Below are 17,805 nucleotides of genomic sequence, written 5' to 3' on the forward strand. Positions count from 1 at the left end.
TTTACTGAGTATAAAAAGGTATTTTGACTTCCTCCTAATTAACCTGCTCAACCTCACGGTTGCTGTCAATGAAATTTCACTGTAATTTTTGTAGTTGTGTCTCACCCCAAAGAGATTATTATGGCAGCTGAAGTATATGGGTCTTGTTTCCATCGTGTACATCTGTGAAGAACTGGACTGTGATCCCTCTGATCAAATGCTGACCAAATCCCTTTTCCAAAATATCATCAGGACATATTCTAGGGCCTAAATGAATTCAGTTCTTCCTGATCCCAGAGCACTGAACAAAGCCTTATCAATGTATCTAGAAACAGGCCCAATGTTTTTGGTGAAAATGTCTTTGTTACTGAAAATGAAAAGGAAATAGAGAAGGAAGTACAGACAAGTTACAAAAAAGAACCAATGAAATATAACTCTGAAGGAAAGTTTGCTGATATTTTTCAAATGCAATGTCTAGAAAAGCTGTTCTGCTGCAGTTATATCTACAATAGATATTAACTGCATGCATAAAAGCTGTATTAAAATGGTGTTAAATTAGCAGGAGCTGGGAAGGGTGCAATTTAAAATGACATGCTCCATTTTATGTGCACAACAACAAATGCCTTAGTTGTATACCAACTGATTTTCTTTTACATAAATTCTTATATTTTCTCTCCTCCCCATTCATTCTTTTGTTTCTGTTCCTTTTCCCTCTTAAACAAATAATTCCTCCCCTTTGGAGTTCAGCAAGAATTGAGAGCTCCAACTTGTACTGAATTAAGAGTCTGTTTTATACACAGTATATAAAAAATGAAACTACACTCAAAACATAGACGTTATCTGCATGCAATAAGGCTTCCCTCATTACTGTGATGAAATAATCTGTATCTGATCAAGATAAATTCCAATATCACTGTGATAAATTCCTTCTCCCCTAGAAAAGAATACAAAAGACTTGATCTTTCTATTGGCATTTATCTTCTCTGATCTGGAGGGATAAGTCAAGTGCAATAGTCACCAGTGACTTATTATTTCTCTCCTCACAGGTGAAGATGAATGTCATAAGGGAGATAAGCCATCATGTGCATCTACTATATATATATAACACTATGTATGAATAAGGAGATATTAAATACACTATGAGGGTTTTATTTTTGCTTTCTATATTTTTTTTCTCAACATAGACTGTGGTTAAACAAAATTAGAAGATCCTGTAAGTCCGTCTTGAAATGAAAAGCTTTAAAGGCTTCACTATTTCCTTCAGTGCTACAGCCTGTCATCAGTGAAAAAGACATAACCTCCGTTTCTGTTTAACTGAGAATTTTTTGACAGAGGCACTAGGCTGGGGTCACAGGCAATGGTAGAAACTGATGCACAGAAAGGTCCACCTGAATATGAGTAAGAACTTTTTTGTGCAGGTGACTGAGCACTGGAACAGATTACCCACAGATGTTGTGGAGTCTACCACACTGGAGATATTAAAGAATCTTCTGAATGCAATCCTGTGCAATGTACTCTAGGATGATCCTGGTTGAGCATGGAGCTCAACTCCCTCCACTCACCGTGGTCCCTTCCAACCTGATCCATTCTGTGATTCAGTGATTCTGTGACTCTGTGAAATTTATCTACTTGGTCTGTCGATTATTTCATTTCTATTCTTCAATACTCAACTTTCCGTGACTCAGTGCTCCATCTAGTAAACATGATATTCATAGCTCTTGCCTCTTTAGGTGCTGTACAAGCACGTAGAAGAAAATGAGGTCAAAGAGGATTCTGTTAGAAGATGTGTATCTGTCTTGGAAACTTACCAGTTATTCGACTGACATTTTAAAATGTATCTAGAGCTAAAAAATTACCTACACCTAAAAAAATCTGTAATGGTTGAGAAGAAAGTCCAATTTATCATATATATTTGTCTCTAAAAGTTGCAGAAACCCAAAAAAAGAGCAGCAGAATAAGGAGTCTCAGTATTTTTTAATGAGGAAAGAGTTCTGGCTATAAGGAATAGTGATGGATAACCCCGAGGATGCCAAACTCATGTTCATCCACCAACCCTCACAGCTCCTGCTGCAAGCTTCTTTCCCCAACAGTCAGGGAGGGCAGATGGCACGGTTTGGTTGCCGAGCCCGGTCATCCAGCTTTGATGTGGTCTGGCTGTGCCACTTCACTCAGGCTGCTGAAAAAGAGCTCTAAGGAAGCCTCTAGACAGGTGAGAAAGGCAATATTGCAAGCAAAGGTAGGTTGTTCACACAAAATCCTGTAGGTAAAAAAAAAACAAAAACAAAAACATGAGGAGGCTGTTTAGGTCTACAAAGGGGCACCTGCTGCCTAGGTCTAAAGACAGCAGTCTGTAACTGTTACTCTCTGGTGTTATATTGTAATTCGTCATTTGCCCAGGTTAACCACTGATGACAACTCCTTTCTAGTAGCTGAAACAAAATAAATTTCAGAAGCAAAACTAAACATCTTGTCTCTTTAGATGAGCTACACATGTCCTAAACCAAAAAGTGACGTATTCAATCTTCTCACCAGCTTGAAGCCTGACACTCGTAATACAGACTAGTAAAAAGTATTGTGTTGCACATGAACTGTGTATATATCTTGTAATGTATAAAATTGTTTGCTTTAATGATTTTAAAGCAACAAAATATTTAGTCTCTGAGACATATTAGATCAGTGAAAACCACATAATATTTCATATAATCAACAAATAACCCCTACAGCCTGCAAAAATTTAAAAAAAAAAATCAACCTACAGATATATTCCAAAATACTGTCAAAGAAGATTGGATGAAGATATTTATTTAAACTACTCACCTGAACTTTGGTTCATTATTTCTTTTTGAAACTGCTCTGGATTAATAAATAAGATAAAATCTATCAAATATAAATTATAAGATTTATCCAACGTTTACAGAGAAGGAGAAGGAAAATGTGGCATGTCCTGTGCCTTGTGTAGTTACAGGGAGGGCTTAGAAAGAGCATAGTGGAGTAACATTGTGTAATGTGAGGTTACGTGGAGACTGCCAGTAAATCAAAGCTGTGCACTGAAGACAATGTTCTTCCTTTCTGCATTCATATTTTTCAGAATGTAGTTTTATTATCTGATAATCATGACATTTTCATAGTGTTGTTAGTGTGAAGGATAGATACACGTGCTCTATAATACGTAAAGGGTACAGTTTAAGTGAAAATCTGGTACCATTAATTTGTTTGGAGTCAGGGTATTGTCCTATGATAAAAATTTAGAAATTTACAGCTGGCTTAAACAAGGCACTAAATGACATTCATATCTTTGTACAAATTAAAAATTTTAAGATACTCCGTGTACCTAGTCAGAATGAATGCAGGGACTGACAGCCAACATTTTCCTATACCACATTGATAACTTTCAGGTTGCATACCTAATATGCACTATACTGAGTGAGGTATCCATGAGGCTGACTACTTTGATCTAAGTCTTTCAAAAGACAAGCAAGTCACCTGACTGTCAACAATTCATAGACTTTTATGTTTCAAATCCACTGTTATCATTATCTTGTGACACAAAATACAAATTTACACCCAAAAATTGTTGCAGAACTAACACCTTGTCGATGAACTACAACCTATCTTTCCAAAGGCCACACAAACTTGCTTTAAAACAATAAGACACTGTCAACCATATCCTTTGACAATACATGTGACTGGCTAATGACCTTTAGTGCTAAAAGATCCAGTGTTTATTTTTAATTGGAGAATAACCAGCCTAAGCTCCCACCCATTGAAGTCTGATTACCTCTCTGCTAGAACAAAGAGACCTCTCTGATTAGAAATTTCCTCTAACTCTACATTCTTACAGAACAAAATCATTTCACCATTTAGTCTTCACCTAATAAAGCAAATACATTGTGTTTATCACAATTGTGGTAAAGTATGTTTTTCCTCCTTTGGGAATATTGTTAGTGGGCAAATGTAAAGAGTGGACCAGCTCCATGGTGTCGTGTGGAACTTTTTTTTCCACTCCTTTATTTTAATGGGATTTTTAGACTAAAGTAAGACAACTCCCATCATAGATATTTAAGTCTTTGCATAGAAATTATATCCAGTAAATGTATTCTTGTTCATAGCATGTTGCTACAAAATATTTGACTGTTCAACTAAGTATAAATATGTGGTTCCTATGCTCTAGTCACATAATCCCAAATAAACAACTAAATCTTACTTTTAAATATTTTGAAACTATGATATTAGTTATTTGAGCTTAAAAATGCACAACGATGTAAATAAAATTAATCCATTTGTTGAAAAGAAAACATTTTTCCATTTGAATATTATAAGATTTTGAGACTTTTTATTTCTAGGAATTAGTCTCCTTCTACATAAGTTTTACTTTATATCCTAAAGTGTCAGCCATTTGCAGCTGGAAGCTTTGCTTGCCCGCCCTCGCCCCCCCAGCCAGTTGCAATGAGGTCTGATTTGTGAGATTAGCCTTTTTACTTTGCTGGGGAGTGGAGTCTTTGCACATTTATTCAGTCGCTGTTTTTCACTTTCCAATGCAAAAGGCTGCTATAGGTGACAAGTTTCAGTATTTGAGACACAGGAAAAGAACAAGATAACATTGCTAGATCATGGTAGAAGAAGTTTTGCCTGCAATGTACTCTTTCTATTGGAGCAGTTGTTGGATGGTAGTGAACTGCCTCAGAAGCCAAGTCGCATAACCAATAGCTGTTCCAAACAGATATGGTTTCCAATGCAGTGGCTTGAGGCATGTCAAAATGCAATAGTAAGTAACACTAACCTACACCTAGGAAAGCAAACTAGCAGGTTAAACTTTAGTATGTTATAATATCTTTTAGAAGGAAAAAGAATTCTGAATTCTGTTCAATCTGACAGCTTTCCCTTAAGAAGAGATTTACGTTTCCAGATTTTCTTCTCCTCATTCTTTCTTTGAGTACTGACATAAATGGCAGCTTCCTCTCTTCCATGACTCCTACATCAAGGTTATCTAAAAGCAAAATAAACTCAGGAAAACACACTTTACCCATCTCTTGTACAATTTTCACATTTTTTTACAGGAGTCCGAAAGATGTATGGTCTTCTGATACAGGGGTGAGCTGGGTAGAATAAAAACTGGTAAAACTCTATATAACAAAGATCCAAAACATTTTGCAGGCTTTCTATTTGCAGCTGATTATCTCAGTTATTAGGATACAAGAGAACTGTTAGAATGAACCGTGAGACTCCAGTGACTACTGAAGTATGAGGAAATAGTCCCTTTACCTCATTAGGTTTTAGATTAGGCATTAAGTCAATAAGATGTCATTGCCCAGATTTCTGCATAAGAGTAATATTGTAACTCCTTCTACTGCAGTAATAGGGGAAGCCAATGGGAAAGATTTTTTGTGTTATGACAACAGTACAGCTCATCATTTGTCACAGAACTATGTAATTGCCTGCAACTGAAAGCACTTCACCATATGTTTTAAAGACATGTTCATTAAAATCACTGTTTCTGTGCATTCTTAAGCTTTAGGAATAAATAGGAGCTATAAGATTCACAGGAGTTGGTATTGAAAGTATGGGTATGCATGAAATATGGTATTTAAGCATACAGGTTTATTTTCTGTGAGGAAAAACATCCTTTCCTTATCCATGCAGTGTGCAGTCGTGACTCCATTCCTGAATTTCATTTCCAAAATAAAAACTTCAATTTTCTTTTCCAAATTTGAAAATTCATGCTTTGCCTTATGCCCTGCTCAAATATTATTCTGCAGGAAAATTATACTATTGAGATCCCCCTTTACCTTTTGCAATAGTCAGTCCTGAATAGCTATAGATGTTGAAATCAAATGTTGCAAGGAAAGACAGTGTCATCTACTCCATGTTGAAAATCTACTATGGCAAATTACAGAGAAACATGAAGTAAAATAGGTAGGTTATAAATGCCTTGAAAAAAAGGTTTATAATGAAAATGCTGAAAGACATTTGATGATATCAGCAATAGCTGGCACCATAGTAATAAAATACTTAAATGAAAAAAAATCTGTAAGCTTCACAAAGGTTATGTGCAGACTCAATGTAAAGATGGATGTTAATAAACTCAATTTGTTATGATGCTTGATGTCATTTACAGGAAATCTCAGAAACTCAACTTGCAGTCGTACTGTGAAAGAGTCTGAAAGAAACACAGTGCTGCACCTAGCACCAATATTTCCTTTTCCTTTCCGTATGATAGAGTCATGCATCTGAGTCTTCCTCGTGCCTAAGATTCAATGGCCATAGCAGTCTGCACAGTTATTGTGCAAACTGCAGCCTTCAGTTTGCATCAAAACACACACAAAGCCCAACTACAAATAAATAATTAACGGACCCCTGCCTCCCACTGTCTGACACTCAGGTAAGATTTCCATTCACATGCAACAAAATATCTTTTCCCCAGTGGACAAAAAGGGATTGATGGGCACTGCTAGAACAGTGTGGCCAAGTGCAGCCTTTGCTCTAGAGGGGACCCACAAGCTAAGAGCCAAAAGGTACTCAAAACAGTAGATAGTTTTCATATTTAAAGGATATTCATGTACATATGTATGTTAGTACTCTTCTTGCATCCTCTAGCCCAGATTAAAAGTTAAAGCAATGACCTTAGACTTCTCTTGTCGTTAAACACCTCCTAGTTATTCAATGGGCAACAAAATCTAAAGATACTTCGTTTTTCCTCTCTTGCTTTTTAAATTTCTATTCTTTCTTCTTTTTCCTTCCACCTGTTTTTTCCCTCTGTTTTTGTTGGCAGAGGTGTATTTGAGCTGACCACTCAAATACTTACTAAAGTCTATTTGCAAACCCCAAGAAATAGCAATTTATAGATTAAACTGGCCACTTACATATTTCTGTCTCCAAATAACAAACCACCAGGTTTCCCTCAAATAGCTCCACTTGGTAATCCTTTCATGTGTATTCTGCTCCTGAGCCATTTCTGTAGAGCATTGTCTACTGGGAAAGGGATGCAAAGTGAAAAGGAGCAATTGTGTGCATCTGTGTGTGTTCTTTCTCCATGCCTATAAAACCCAACCCAAACTGTCAAGGTGACAATCCAAAACGATAATCAAAACCACTTTTCACATTCCATCGTGTAATTGCCGCAGGCAAGTTTTAAAGGAGATGCTAACAAATCCCAAAGAATACCAGGTATTAAATATTTGATACAGCCAGAAATGTATACAATAGACATCAAACTTATGTTGTGTATCTCTGTAAATTCTATACCGTAAGTAAACAACCATATTTCAATAACAAATTCTTAGGTGGGTATTTGGAAATCTACATTAAAATCTGTTTACATTTTAGAAACAGCTCGGTTATTTCCACATGCAGTTACAACAACAATAACAAAAAGAGATTTTGCTTGGGAATATTATCTCCCGTAGACATAGTACAAAAAAATATTTTCAAGGGTGTCTTTCTAGCTGTTTGCATCTTTACAAGTATTTGCTCTAAAGCAACCTTACATTCATACTACAGGCTGATTTAAAAATTGTAAGACTGCTGATTTACAAAATCATTTACACTCATGCCTACAGTCTGCATTTTAAATTTTTCCAGGACTTAAGTATTAAAATTCAGTTCAGTTTTACAGTGTCCTTCATAGGGAGCATTGAGAAGGCTACATAGAAAGAATAGATCTTATGAGTAAAAGAGCCAGTAGAAAGAGTGACCTTACCCTCAGTCTTTACAGTCAAAGAGAGAAGAAAAATAAGAGGCTTGGTCACGAAGCAGGCTGATCATAAACAAATGTAATAGAATGGTGTGTTTAGAAAAAGTAGGTGAGTGAATGTGTGATCCACTTAACACATGTCAGCTGAGCCATGTTAATTGCATGTATGTGTTTAGCTCAGAATAAACACAAGACAATTTGACCCAGGTAATATAGTTAGTTGGACGTTGTATCAAAGTAGTTCACTTTTGTCTGGGCCAAACAGCAGATGTATGAGCAGTTACCAGGAAAGTATTTTCCACATAACTTTATCGCAGTGTGGAAATCTTCATCTCAGCTATTTCTTCTAGATGCTCTTCACAATCAATGGAGAGAAATAGACATTTAGGGAACATGATTCATCTGATATATGTTAGATGTCTACTGCAGAATGTAACCAAAGAGTGACAAATTTTTTTCAGTGACTACAGAGAAAGTCAAGATTACTAGTTCAGACACAGTCATTTACCCAGGCTCAGACAAGTCCCCCTAATGAGCAACACATGTAAGGTACCTTGTTACACCACAGTAACTTAATCGTGAGCCTAAAATCCTGGAATTAACAGCCAGGAGTGGGGTCCTGCTAGGCCAGAAATGCTCTCCAAAGACAGAATCAGCTCTGCATAATTTTATGCCATGCTTTTAAAAGAAACAACAAAAAGGGGAAGCAAAAGAGAGACACAGAGAGGTGAGTGGCCCAAGGTCACCCAACAGGTCATAGCCTGTATCTGATTCAGTGACTTCCCATTGAACTGCACTGCTGCTAAATGAAAGTAGTGAAACAGCACGAGTCAGGAGGAATTTTTCCTACTCTTTCCCTCCCCTCTCTAAGGATGGATTAGTGCAGGCTTTATTGAGTGGTAAGTAGGAGTAAAAAAATAGCTGTAAACAGTGTTTGAGCAGTTTCTCCCCTGCTGTGCTGTGTAAGGTTCACAAAGATGATCCTTGGATGCCCCATTCACGGCACTGAAGAATATCTGTATTAGAGAGTTTAGAGCTACAAAGCTTCAAAACAGAGACCCTTCGAGATAGCAACTTTACTCACATATAGCACACCTGGCCACAATGCACGACTATTAGACTTAAGTAACAAATGTAATGAATTGGTTGCAACTGAAAAGTCTAGAAAATTAAAAGTAATTTTAAATTATCCAGAGTTGGGACCCATGTGCACTTAAGAAGGGGTAACTTCAAGAACCGAAATATGCATGTCCTTGTTCTGACTTTCTTGAATGTCCCTGGGATTTGGATTAAGATTTCCATGTTTGCAGAGGCCCTCTTTCTTATAGCTGACTAGAGGCCTTTTAAGATCTTTTTCTGGCACCCAGATTTTCCAGTGTTGAACATAGTCTGTGGAGCAGAGCTGTGATATGTTCTTGCTAGTACACTTGTGAGAAAAAGAAACTGTATTCTGCAGTAACTGGAGGTTTCAAGGATTCTTCACACTATGAATCTGATAGAGTGCAATGTAGTAGACAAGCCTGAAGGGATTCTCAGTTATGGATCACTGTAACAAAGTCTGCATTTAAGAAGAAAATGCACCAGCTGAGATGACAAAATGTTTCCAGTCATTGCTATCTGAAGGACAGAAGAATCTGATATGAACTGAGATTCTGAATAGGCATGTCATCCTTAGCTCAGGGAAAGAATAGACTTCATCAGTTCCTAAAAATACTGCCTTTCACATTTCAGGATCACAGCTATCTTCCACTTAAGAAGCCTATCCCAAGACTGAACAAACAAAGCAATAATTCTATTTGCATCCACTGGAAAACATCACCACTGTCTGAGTGGACTTCATGGGATTGCTGATAAGCTTAAGAGAAGCATGGAAGAGAGGGCAACAGAAGCACAAGGGACAATGAGGTCAAGATTTGAGAGAGGCCCCAGCAGGTCAGAGAACAGAATGCATCAGGTAGAGGATATTTTCTGGGTTGCCTCATCACAAACTGAACTGCCACTTAAAGTAATAGGCACAGTTTTTCCGTTGGCCCACCAGATACAGGGATGCTCAGAGAACTGAGCAGATTTGGCCACACAACAGGTCATACTTGAATTTTTATATCAGCATCACAAAGATGGTTGAATGGAGGGGTGTTTGGTCAAACACTGGAGCCTGGGTTTTTGTTTTAAAGAGACTTTACAGAAAAGGATTCCTATAAAAGTCAAACACTTAGTAAATACAAATACTATGAACATATATATTTCCCAGCATTTCCATGACATTGGAAGTCACTTTATTATTCTCTAACTGATATTGGATAATTAATGTCTTGGTTTGGTTTTGATAAGGTTGAGATGGCCAGGGGCTATATAGTGGAGGGACTCAAAGCAACAGCAGGAGGAAGAGTTCTTCTTCAAAAAGCTGCCTTGGTCCCCAAATCCCAATTTCCTGCCATCTGAAGGGAAAAATCTAGAAGTAAATATTTTATTTTATTTTATTTTCCTGCACTGCCATCCTGCTCATTTATGATGCCAAGATTTTGCCCCCAAAAAGGCACTAACGAAAAGAAACTGCTTAGAGACAAAGTTTGTAGCCTTTAAGCAGGAGGTACTTTATTGCGACGTTGGAGAGCAGCCGGGTTGCCCCGGATCAGAACTGCTCTACCTTGTCAGTAAAGGAACAGGTTTATATGTGACTTTTACAATTGATTACAACATTTTTACATACATATTCATAGAATTGCAACATACATTATCAATATTCATAACAGGTGGAGTTTAGGCGGAGTTAGAGGTGTGGTCTTTAATTTGGGGAGAATCTGGGAGGGAGTTCCGGCCTTCAGTCTCGGGGAATCCCCCTGCCCGCCTCCCATAGTCATCATGAACTTTGTGAACTTTCTTACTTTGGCTGACATCTTGGTGCATCTGGCAGAGGTTTCTGATGATTTTGCAAGGATACCTAGATTTCGGCTCATCTTCCTTCCTTATCAGGGTGTTCCTCTGAGTACATGAGTTCTTGTTCTCCCGTGTCAGTATGTTCTGCATACCTTAATGAATTATTGCCTCTACTATCTCTAAGACTAAGCTTTTCTGCTCTTGCTCATACCTATATTCTGAATTTAACTCCTTACTTTTCATATAGTTATATTCACTTTCTGGGCCTTGTCTGGCTTCATTTTGAACCCAATGAAAAAGGAAATTATATACAAGGCTTCCTAGAGAGTCTTAAAATGTATTTTTAAAATTTGTATCGGTACTGTACATTATGCTTTATTGTCAGCCACTGATATGAATTGTATCTGCACTCCAAGAGGGTCGAGCATGATAGGTAGTGAAGTAGCATTTTAATTTAAAAAAAAAAAATCTTCTGAAAAATGCTATAATGTGTCCTGCTCAATAAGAAGCCATAGAAGGAAATTAACTCTGGTTACATGTATCCTTTCTCTACAGTTCCTTGTGCTCAAGAAATGAATCCAGCCACATAAGGCTGAACTGATCACTAGAATAAAGGAACATAGAGAAACACTCCTATTATAGTATTATTTCTAAATTTTAGGCTACAGTATGACCAAGACATCTCAGTGGTTATCCAAGAATGTCATGTGAAAGCTGTCAGAGAGGTAGGTACACATGTAGACATACAGGAAATTTTTGCTTTGGTTGGTCTATTGAGATTCTCTCCTGTAACAAAAACAAGCACATGCACACATACAAACAGAACTTAGGGGTCAAACTAACATGAAATATTTCCCTGCAGTTGTAAGAGCTTGACTAAGACCTTCATTCTTTCAAGTGTGTTAGATTTCAGGAACAGAAAAGACCGTTAGTTTGTGTTGTCTCTCTCCTACATAGCACAAGCCATAGGCTTTCATGCAGTTGCTTCTGTGTTGACCCTTGATTTTGCCTTTCAGAGTAAACAATAGTATTGCCTTCTCTGGAAAAAAAAAAAGAATGGAATATAGATGCTAGAAATAATTATGTTTGAAGTGCCACGTTTTCCTCCATACTCTACATTAACTCTTTTATACGTTCTGACGCATCAACAGACAAGGGACAGGGAAAACCTGATATGTTTAGTTTACTGTGCATCTTAAAAAATGCTTAAGAAAGAACTATTCTGTTTCTTTCTGCTATACCTGGTTTTGTATTTGTTTCCATCATTCTTCCCTATTTCTTTGATGAAGTTCTTTGCAATCCAGCTGTTTCCAAGTTTCTCAGATTATTGCATTGTGACTTCTTTGATTTAGAGGAGCTGTACCTTCTTTTTAAAGATGTTCGTGTCACACAGGAACAAGTGTGACATGATGAACATTAACTCAACCCTCTCCCAAAATTCTGACCATTCTTTGTTACTGAGCCAACTTGATGGCTTCAGTTTCCACCAAGAGAAAGATACCACGTCTGGTTAATTGGTGATCTTAGGTGCTGATGTGTTTGTTACTGATGGACAAGACAGACCATCAGTACTAACTTGTACTGATATCAGTTACTGATAATATAGTTATTTAGAGCAGTCTTTATTCTTATGTATTCTGAAAATACATATCCGATTTTGCTAATAAAAGGTTGTTTGGCGAGTTTCACTGGTGCCAGAGCCTCTTCCTGACACTTATCTCTCTGGCCTTGCTTGCTCTTGGCCTAATAAGTGCCAAGGGCTGTCAGTTCAAGACATTGCCATGTTCTCCCATTACCCACAAGTGTGGCTGATTTCTACATTTCTGTTGGATTTGCTTGCTGAGTTTGCATCATCTCCCTTGTCACTGGAACATTAGAAAGAAACATTAGAAATAAGTATGTTTTTAGGAGAAGTGGGACTGCTGTTCATTTATTTGAAAGTCTACTTCGCAGTTCCATGTTTGTGAATCACTTTCAAATTTGATGCTAACTTCAAAGAAAGGGAACTTGACACTTTCACGTCACTTACATTATATTTCAAAATAATCTATATACTGCTCATTTAGAGGAAATGTGACCCTTTTTTTTTTTAAATAATATGACCTCCAGAGGGGATGACTATTTCAGACAAGAGACATAACTCAAAATCTGACTTTGTCATGCATCTGATTTCTGGCCATACCCCAGTTTATTAATTTTTCTTTTATTCAAGAAGGCTAAGGGAACCTTTAAAGTGAAGGTAGTTACAGTAACTGTAGAAGTCCAGAAACAAAAATTACTTTTCACTAATCTGATATTATGACTTTTTCATATAACTCACACTGAGGCTTCTGTAAGTTTTAAAGTCATCAGAAGTACATTCCAGGTTCTTGAAGGAAGAACAGATAAATAACCACCAGAGGTGAGAGCTTTGTGCAGAAAGTCATGTAGTCATAACGCTGGTTTATTCTAGCATTTACTGTAGCAAATCCTCAGTCTACCAGCAAAACACAGCCATATAATCCCATGAAGTATAAGCAAGACAGTATCATGTAAACTCACTCAGCCAATAATTTTGTCCAGGATATAAAACATACAGTGACTTATGTTGGAGTTACATGGTGCTGACAAGAGGTGATAGCGATGCTAAGCAATAATATTGCTAATTATACATATATAATAAATAAAGCTATTAGTTCCTCTCTAGCATAACACATCCTTATGTCACTGTACACACAGACAATTTAGCTGGCAAGCATCAGTTCTAAAGCATAACAACGTGGTAGGAAGCCAGTCTGCAGCCAAAAAAAACAAAAAAGGATCCAAAAAGTCCTTTTGATCCATTACCGTATGGCTTCTCTAGCTTTGCATAGCATGTTCTATGAAAGTCTCACTGACTATACCTATATGATGCAAGCAAATAAGATTTTGCTAGTCCTTGTTCTTGTTGGGGACTTCAACTTAGCAGATGTCTGTAGGAAATACAATACAGCAGAGAGGAAACAAGGTGACCTGCTTAGTGGATGAGGGAAAGGCTGTGGATATGGTTTATTTGAACTTTAATAAAGTATTTTCCTGGAGAAACTGATTGCTCATGGCTTGGACTGTTCACTGGGCAAAAAAAATGGTTGGATGTCTGGGCCCAAAAAGTGATGGTGAATGGAGTTAAATCCAGCTGATGTCTAGTCTCAAATGGTGTTACCCAGGGCTCAGTGTTGGGGCCAGTTCTGTTTAATGTTTTTAACAATGACCTGGATGAGGAGATTGAGTGCTCCCTCAGTCAGGTTTCAGGTGACACCAAGTTGGGTGGGAGTGTTGATTGCTGGAGTGCAGGAAGGCTCTGAAGAGGAAGTAGGACAGGCTGCATCCATAGGCTGAGACCAGTTTCATGAGGCTCAACTAGTCAAAGTGCTGGGTCCTGCGCCTGAGTCACAACAACCCCATGCAGTGCTACATGCTGAGGGAAGAGGGGTTGGAAAGCTGCTTTTCAGAAAATGATCTGAGGATGTTGGTTGACAGCTGCTGAACATGAGCCAGCAATGTATCCAGGCAGCCTAGAAGCCCAGCAGCATCCCGGCTGCAACAGAAATAGTGTGACCCACAGGACTAGTGCAGTGATCGAACCACTATACTGGGCACTGGTGAAGCCACACCTCAAATCCTATGTTCAGTTTTGGGCCCCTCAGTACAAGAAAGAGACTGAGGTACTGAAGCATATCCAGAAAAGGCCAAATGAATGTGGTGAAGGTTCTGGAGCACAAATCTTACAAGGAGTGGCTTAGGGAGCTGGGGTTGTTTGGTCTGGAGAAAAGGAGGCTCAAGAGAGAACTTATCACTCTCTACAACTACCTAAAAAGAGGTTGTAGCAAGGAGGGGGTTGATTTCTTTTCCTAAGTAACAAAATGAGGAGAAATGGTGCCAAGTTGCTCCAGGGGATATTTAGATTTGACTTAAGAGAAACTTCTTCACAGAAAAGGTTGTCAAGCATTGGAATGGGCTGCCCAGGGAACTGGTAGAGTTTAAATCCTACAGGTATTTAAAAGATGAGTAGAGGTGGCAGGTGGCGAGGTGATTTAGTGGTGGACTTGGCAGTGCTGGGTTAATGATTAGACTTGGTGATATTAGGGTTTTTTTTGACTTAGACAATTTTAGGATTCTATTATATGATTCTATGATTTTATGATTTATAAAGATATTCATTTGTAGACTTCAGCAATACTTCTGGTGATATTTTAGAAGGGAAAAAAATAAAAAGCCCCAAACCAGTCCGAAGGTAAGGCAAATCAGTCCTTCGAACATGTCAGATGTATTTTAATACTATTGGTTTGATTTTGGGAGTCTTTAAAATATTTCTCATAATTTTTTTACATATTGAAGACAGTTTACAAAAGCTCCTTACATGTATATTTAATGAGCTGTATTGTAATCAAACATCTAATCATTTATAGTGAGGATGCCGCAGTTGCCAACTGTTACTGGCTAGTTTTCTGAAGGTAGGAAATAAAACCATTTTTCTCTCTACTCTTTATCAGAAAAGCTCTGCTGTTTGTACATATAACCTAAACTTTAACCAGAGCATGCTTTGACCCAGGTAACCAGTTAGCAAACAGTCTTGTTTAACCTTGTGGCTGTGCTCCTCGGTGTATCTATGCACACTCAGTGAAATTGCTTCAGGCCACATTTCAGAGTTTCACTCGTCATGGTCTCCATCCACGGTGCTGTTTGAAAATAAGCAACTCTTCTGTAAGGATAGCCCAGTTTCTATTTTGCAATCCAAAACACGCTGATCACTGAGGAAGAACTGCCGACCGGTTTCCTTGCCATTGTGAACACTATCTTCTCTGGTGTTTGCTTGGTCAAATATTCCACACTTTTTAAGCACGTGTAAAGGATTACAGAAACCCCTATGTGCATCTCCAGAGAGCAGCCAGAAAGGGTTAACTAAAATCAACCCTGACAATACTAGAAACAGTTCTCTCAGTGTGTGTTGGTTCACTGCTCCACAGGGCATAGCAGATGTTGTGTCTGGTAGTAAGAAGGGCCCAGGAGGTGTGAGCTGTCAATCACTTTTTTTCTTAACTACAGGCTGCGCTATGGATATGAAGCACGACTAAAACAATCTGTCTCAGCTGGGGTGTGTGAGGTATCAATAACCCTTGGCAGAGGTGTCAAGAGCCTTGCTGGAATCAAACTACCCTGCTGACCAGCTGCTTAGCAAGTTAACAAGGCAGCATTCAGCACTCACTGCCCTCCCAGCCCAACAATTAACACAACTGGAGTGGGGCTCTGCTGAAATGCAGGGGGAACCTCACTGCATTGCCCTTGCACTGGTGACAAAGAGATGCACAGTTTTTTATTCAGGAGCATCTGTAACAACATGCAAGGAGTGAGAGAAACTAGAGCAGAGAACATGTTTTATTCTCAAATCAAATATGCGGATAAATATTAGCAGTATGAGGCAAATCTGAATGGACTGAGGAAAAATAGATTTGTAAAGTATTTTCACTCATGAGGCCAGCAGCTGTAAAGCAGTTGGGAGAAAAGAGCTCCAGTAAGGAATAAATTGTGCTGAGAAGCTAGAGTAAGGTAAATTTAAACAACAGCAGGAACAAATGATGTAATGAAAGAGTTCTGAGGTGCTGGTAATCCAAACAAAAGCTGTGTAACTGCTTGTTACAATCATCCACATGGCTGGTTAGAGTATAATAGAACAACCAAGTTGTAAAATGAACTGGCAACAGTCAGAAAGTCTTAAACATTTTGCACTCATGGGTCATGTATTGCTCAGTTTTATATCAGTATAAGTTCGGAAGTAATGCCATTAAAATCAATGGCTTCACAGTGGTTTAACAGGGAAGGGTAGGGCCCATTTGTGAAGCATTATCCAATTTTTCATTTTACAAACTGCTAACTCCAGCCTCTGGAGTTAATGTTTTTCCTGAGCCTCCAACATATTTTTTTGTTTTGTTTTGTTTGGAAAACTGAATTACTTTCAAGTCTTTTTGTATTCTACGTTGCTTTATTTTGTGTAATTTTGTTCTCAAGGGCATCAACCATTGATTATATACTGTTCCATTCGGAAAAAAAAAACCAATCAGGGTACACGGCAAAACACGAACATTAGCTTTACACAATTTAATGTTGTTTGTATTTGCTTTGAAATTCAATAATGCCATCAGGCCATAAGACCTTTTAGAGTGGAGTATTTCACACAGTGAAAGCTGCTTTTTACTACAAAAGCAGAGCAGCTGTGGCTCCTGCAGATACTCTTAAAGACAGATATAATAAAACACTGGGAGGGAGTAGGTCGACACAGGAGCATGAAATGGATGAGATGAAGCCCTTTGTCACAATCAAATAGGCTGTAAAGTTACTATAGTAACATACAGTATTAAGCTCCAGGTGGATTGACTTAATGTTGACTAAACAAAAAGAGGTTAACGAAAACCAAACCAATAATTATTACACTCTCTCTACCAAATGTTTGCCAGGATGCTGGTTTTTTGATTTAACCAAGCTGCACAAAACGTGATGTGGGTAGCTTTCTCTTCTGATGAGCAATTCCTCAATGAGAAAACCGGTAAAACAAAAACAAATTCAAAATTGTAAGGATGGAGGGAATGAGTTTACTGTGCCTGTGAGAGACACCAAAGTAAAATCCAGCCAAAAGACCATGACAGAATTAAACTATGTCAAACTGTGTCAAATGTTGCCTTTTGGGTTTTTTTTGTCTCTCCAGGACCATCCACTTCCCTAACGTGAGAAATGTGGAGGAGGGGATGTTCAAACTCATGTTGACCTACCTGAGCTGAAAGAGTGATGAATGGAAAAGATAAATACATTTAGAGACTTTGTTTTTATGTTCCCTGTAAAAACTAGCCTTTGCATCTAAAAATCTACCAGCAAATATTCCCCTAATTACAAATTGTATCTTCAACAGAAAACAGGAATTCATCTGGCTGCCAGTGTTTATTTCTAGTTATACTCTTTACTGTAGAAAAAAGATGCCTGACAACTTATGAATGGGGTGCCTCTGGCTGCTTGTCCACCCTTCTCTTTTAGCTATGTGTTAAGGAAAGCACTTTGACCTCTAGATAAATCCCACAGTGTTAGAAAAGTTGTCTTAGCTCGAACGGCCATTTTTTTCACTCCATTTCAGTCTGAGAATTAAAAAAATCTGAAGATTTAAGTGAAATTCCTAGTTTTATTCTGAAACTTCTGATGCTGTCAGAATTCACACCTTCTATCAGAACTGTAATTTCATGTGTCTCTGGTACAGT

The sequence above is a fragment of the Neopelma chrysocephalum genome, unplaced genomic scaffold (genome assembly GCF_003984885.1).
Source record: "Neopelma chrysocephalum unplaced genomic scaffold, ASM398488v2 Primary Assembly neopelma1_23b, whole genome shotgun sequence".
Classification (NCBI taxonomy): domain Eukaryota; kingdom Metazoa; phylum Chordata; class Aves; order Passeriformes; family Pipridae; genus Neopelma; species Neopelma chrysocephalum.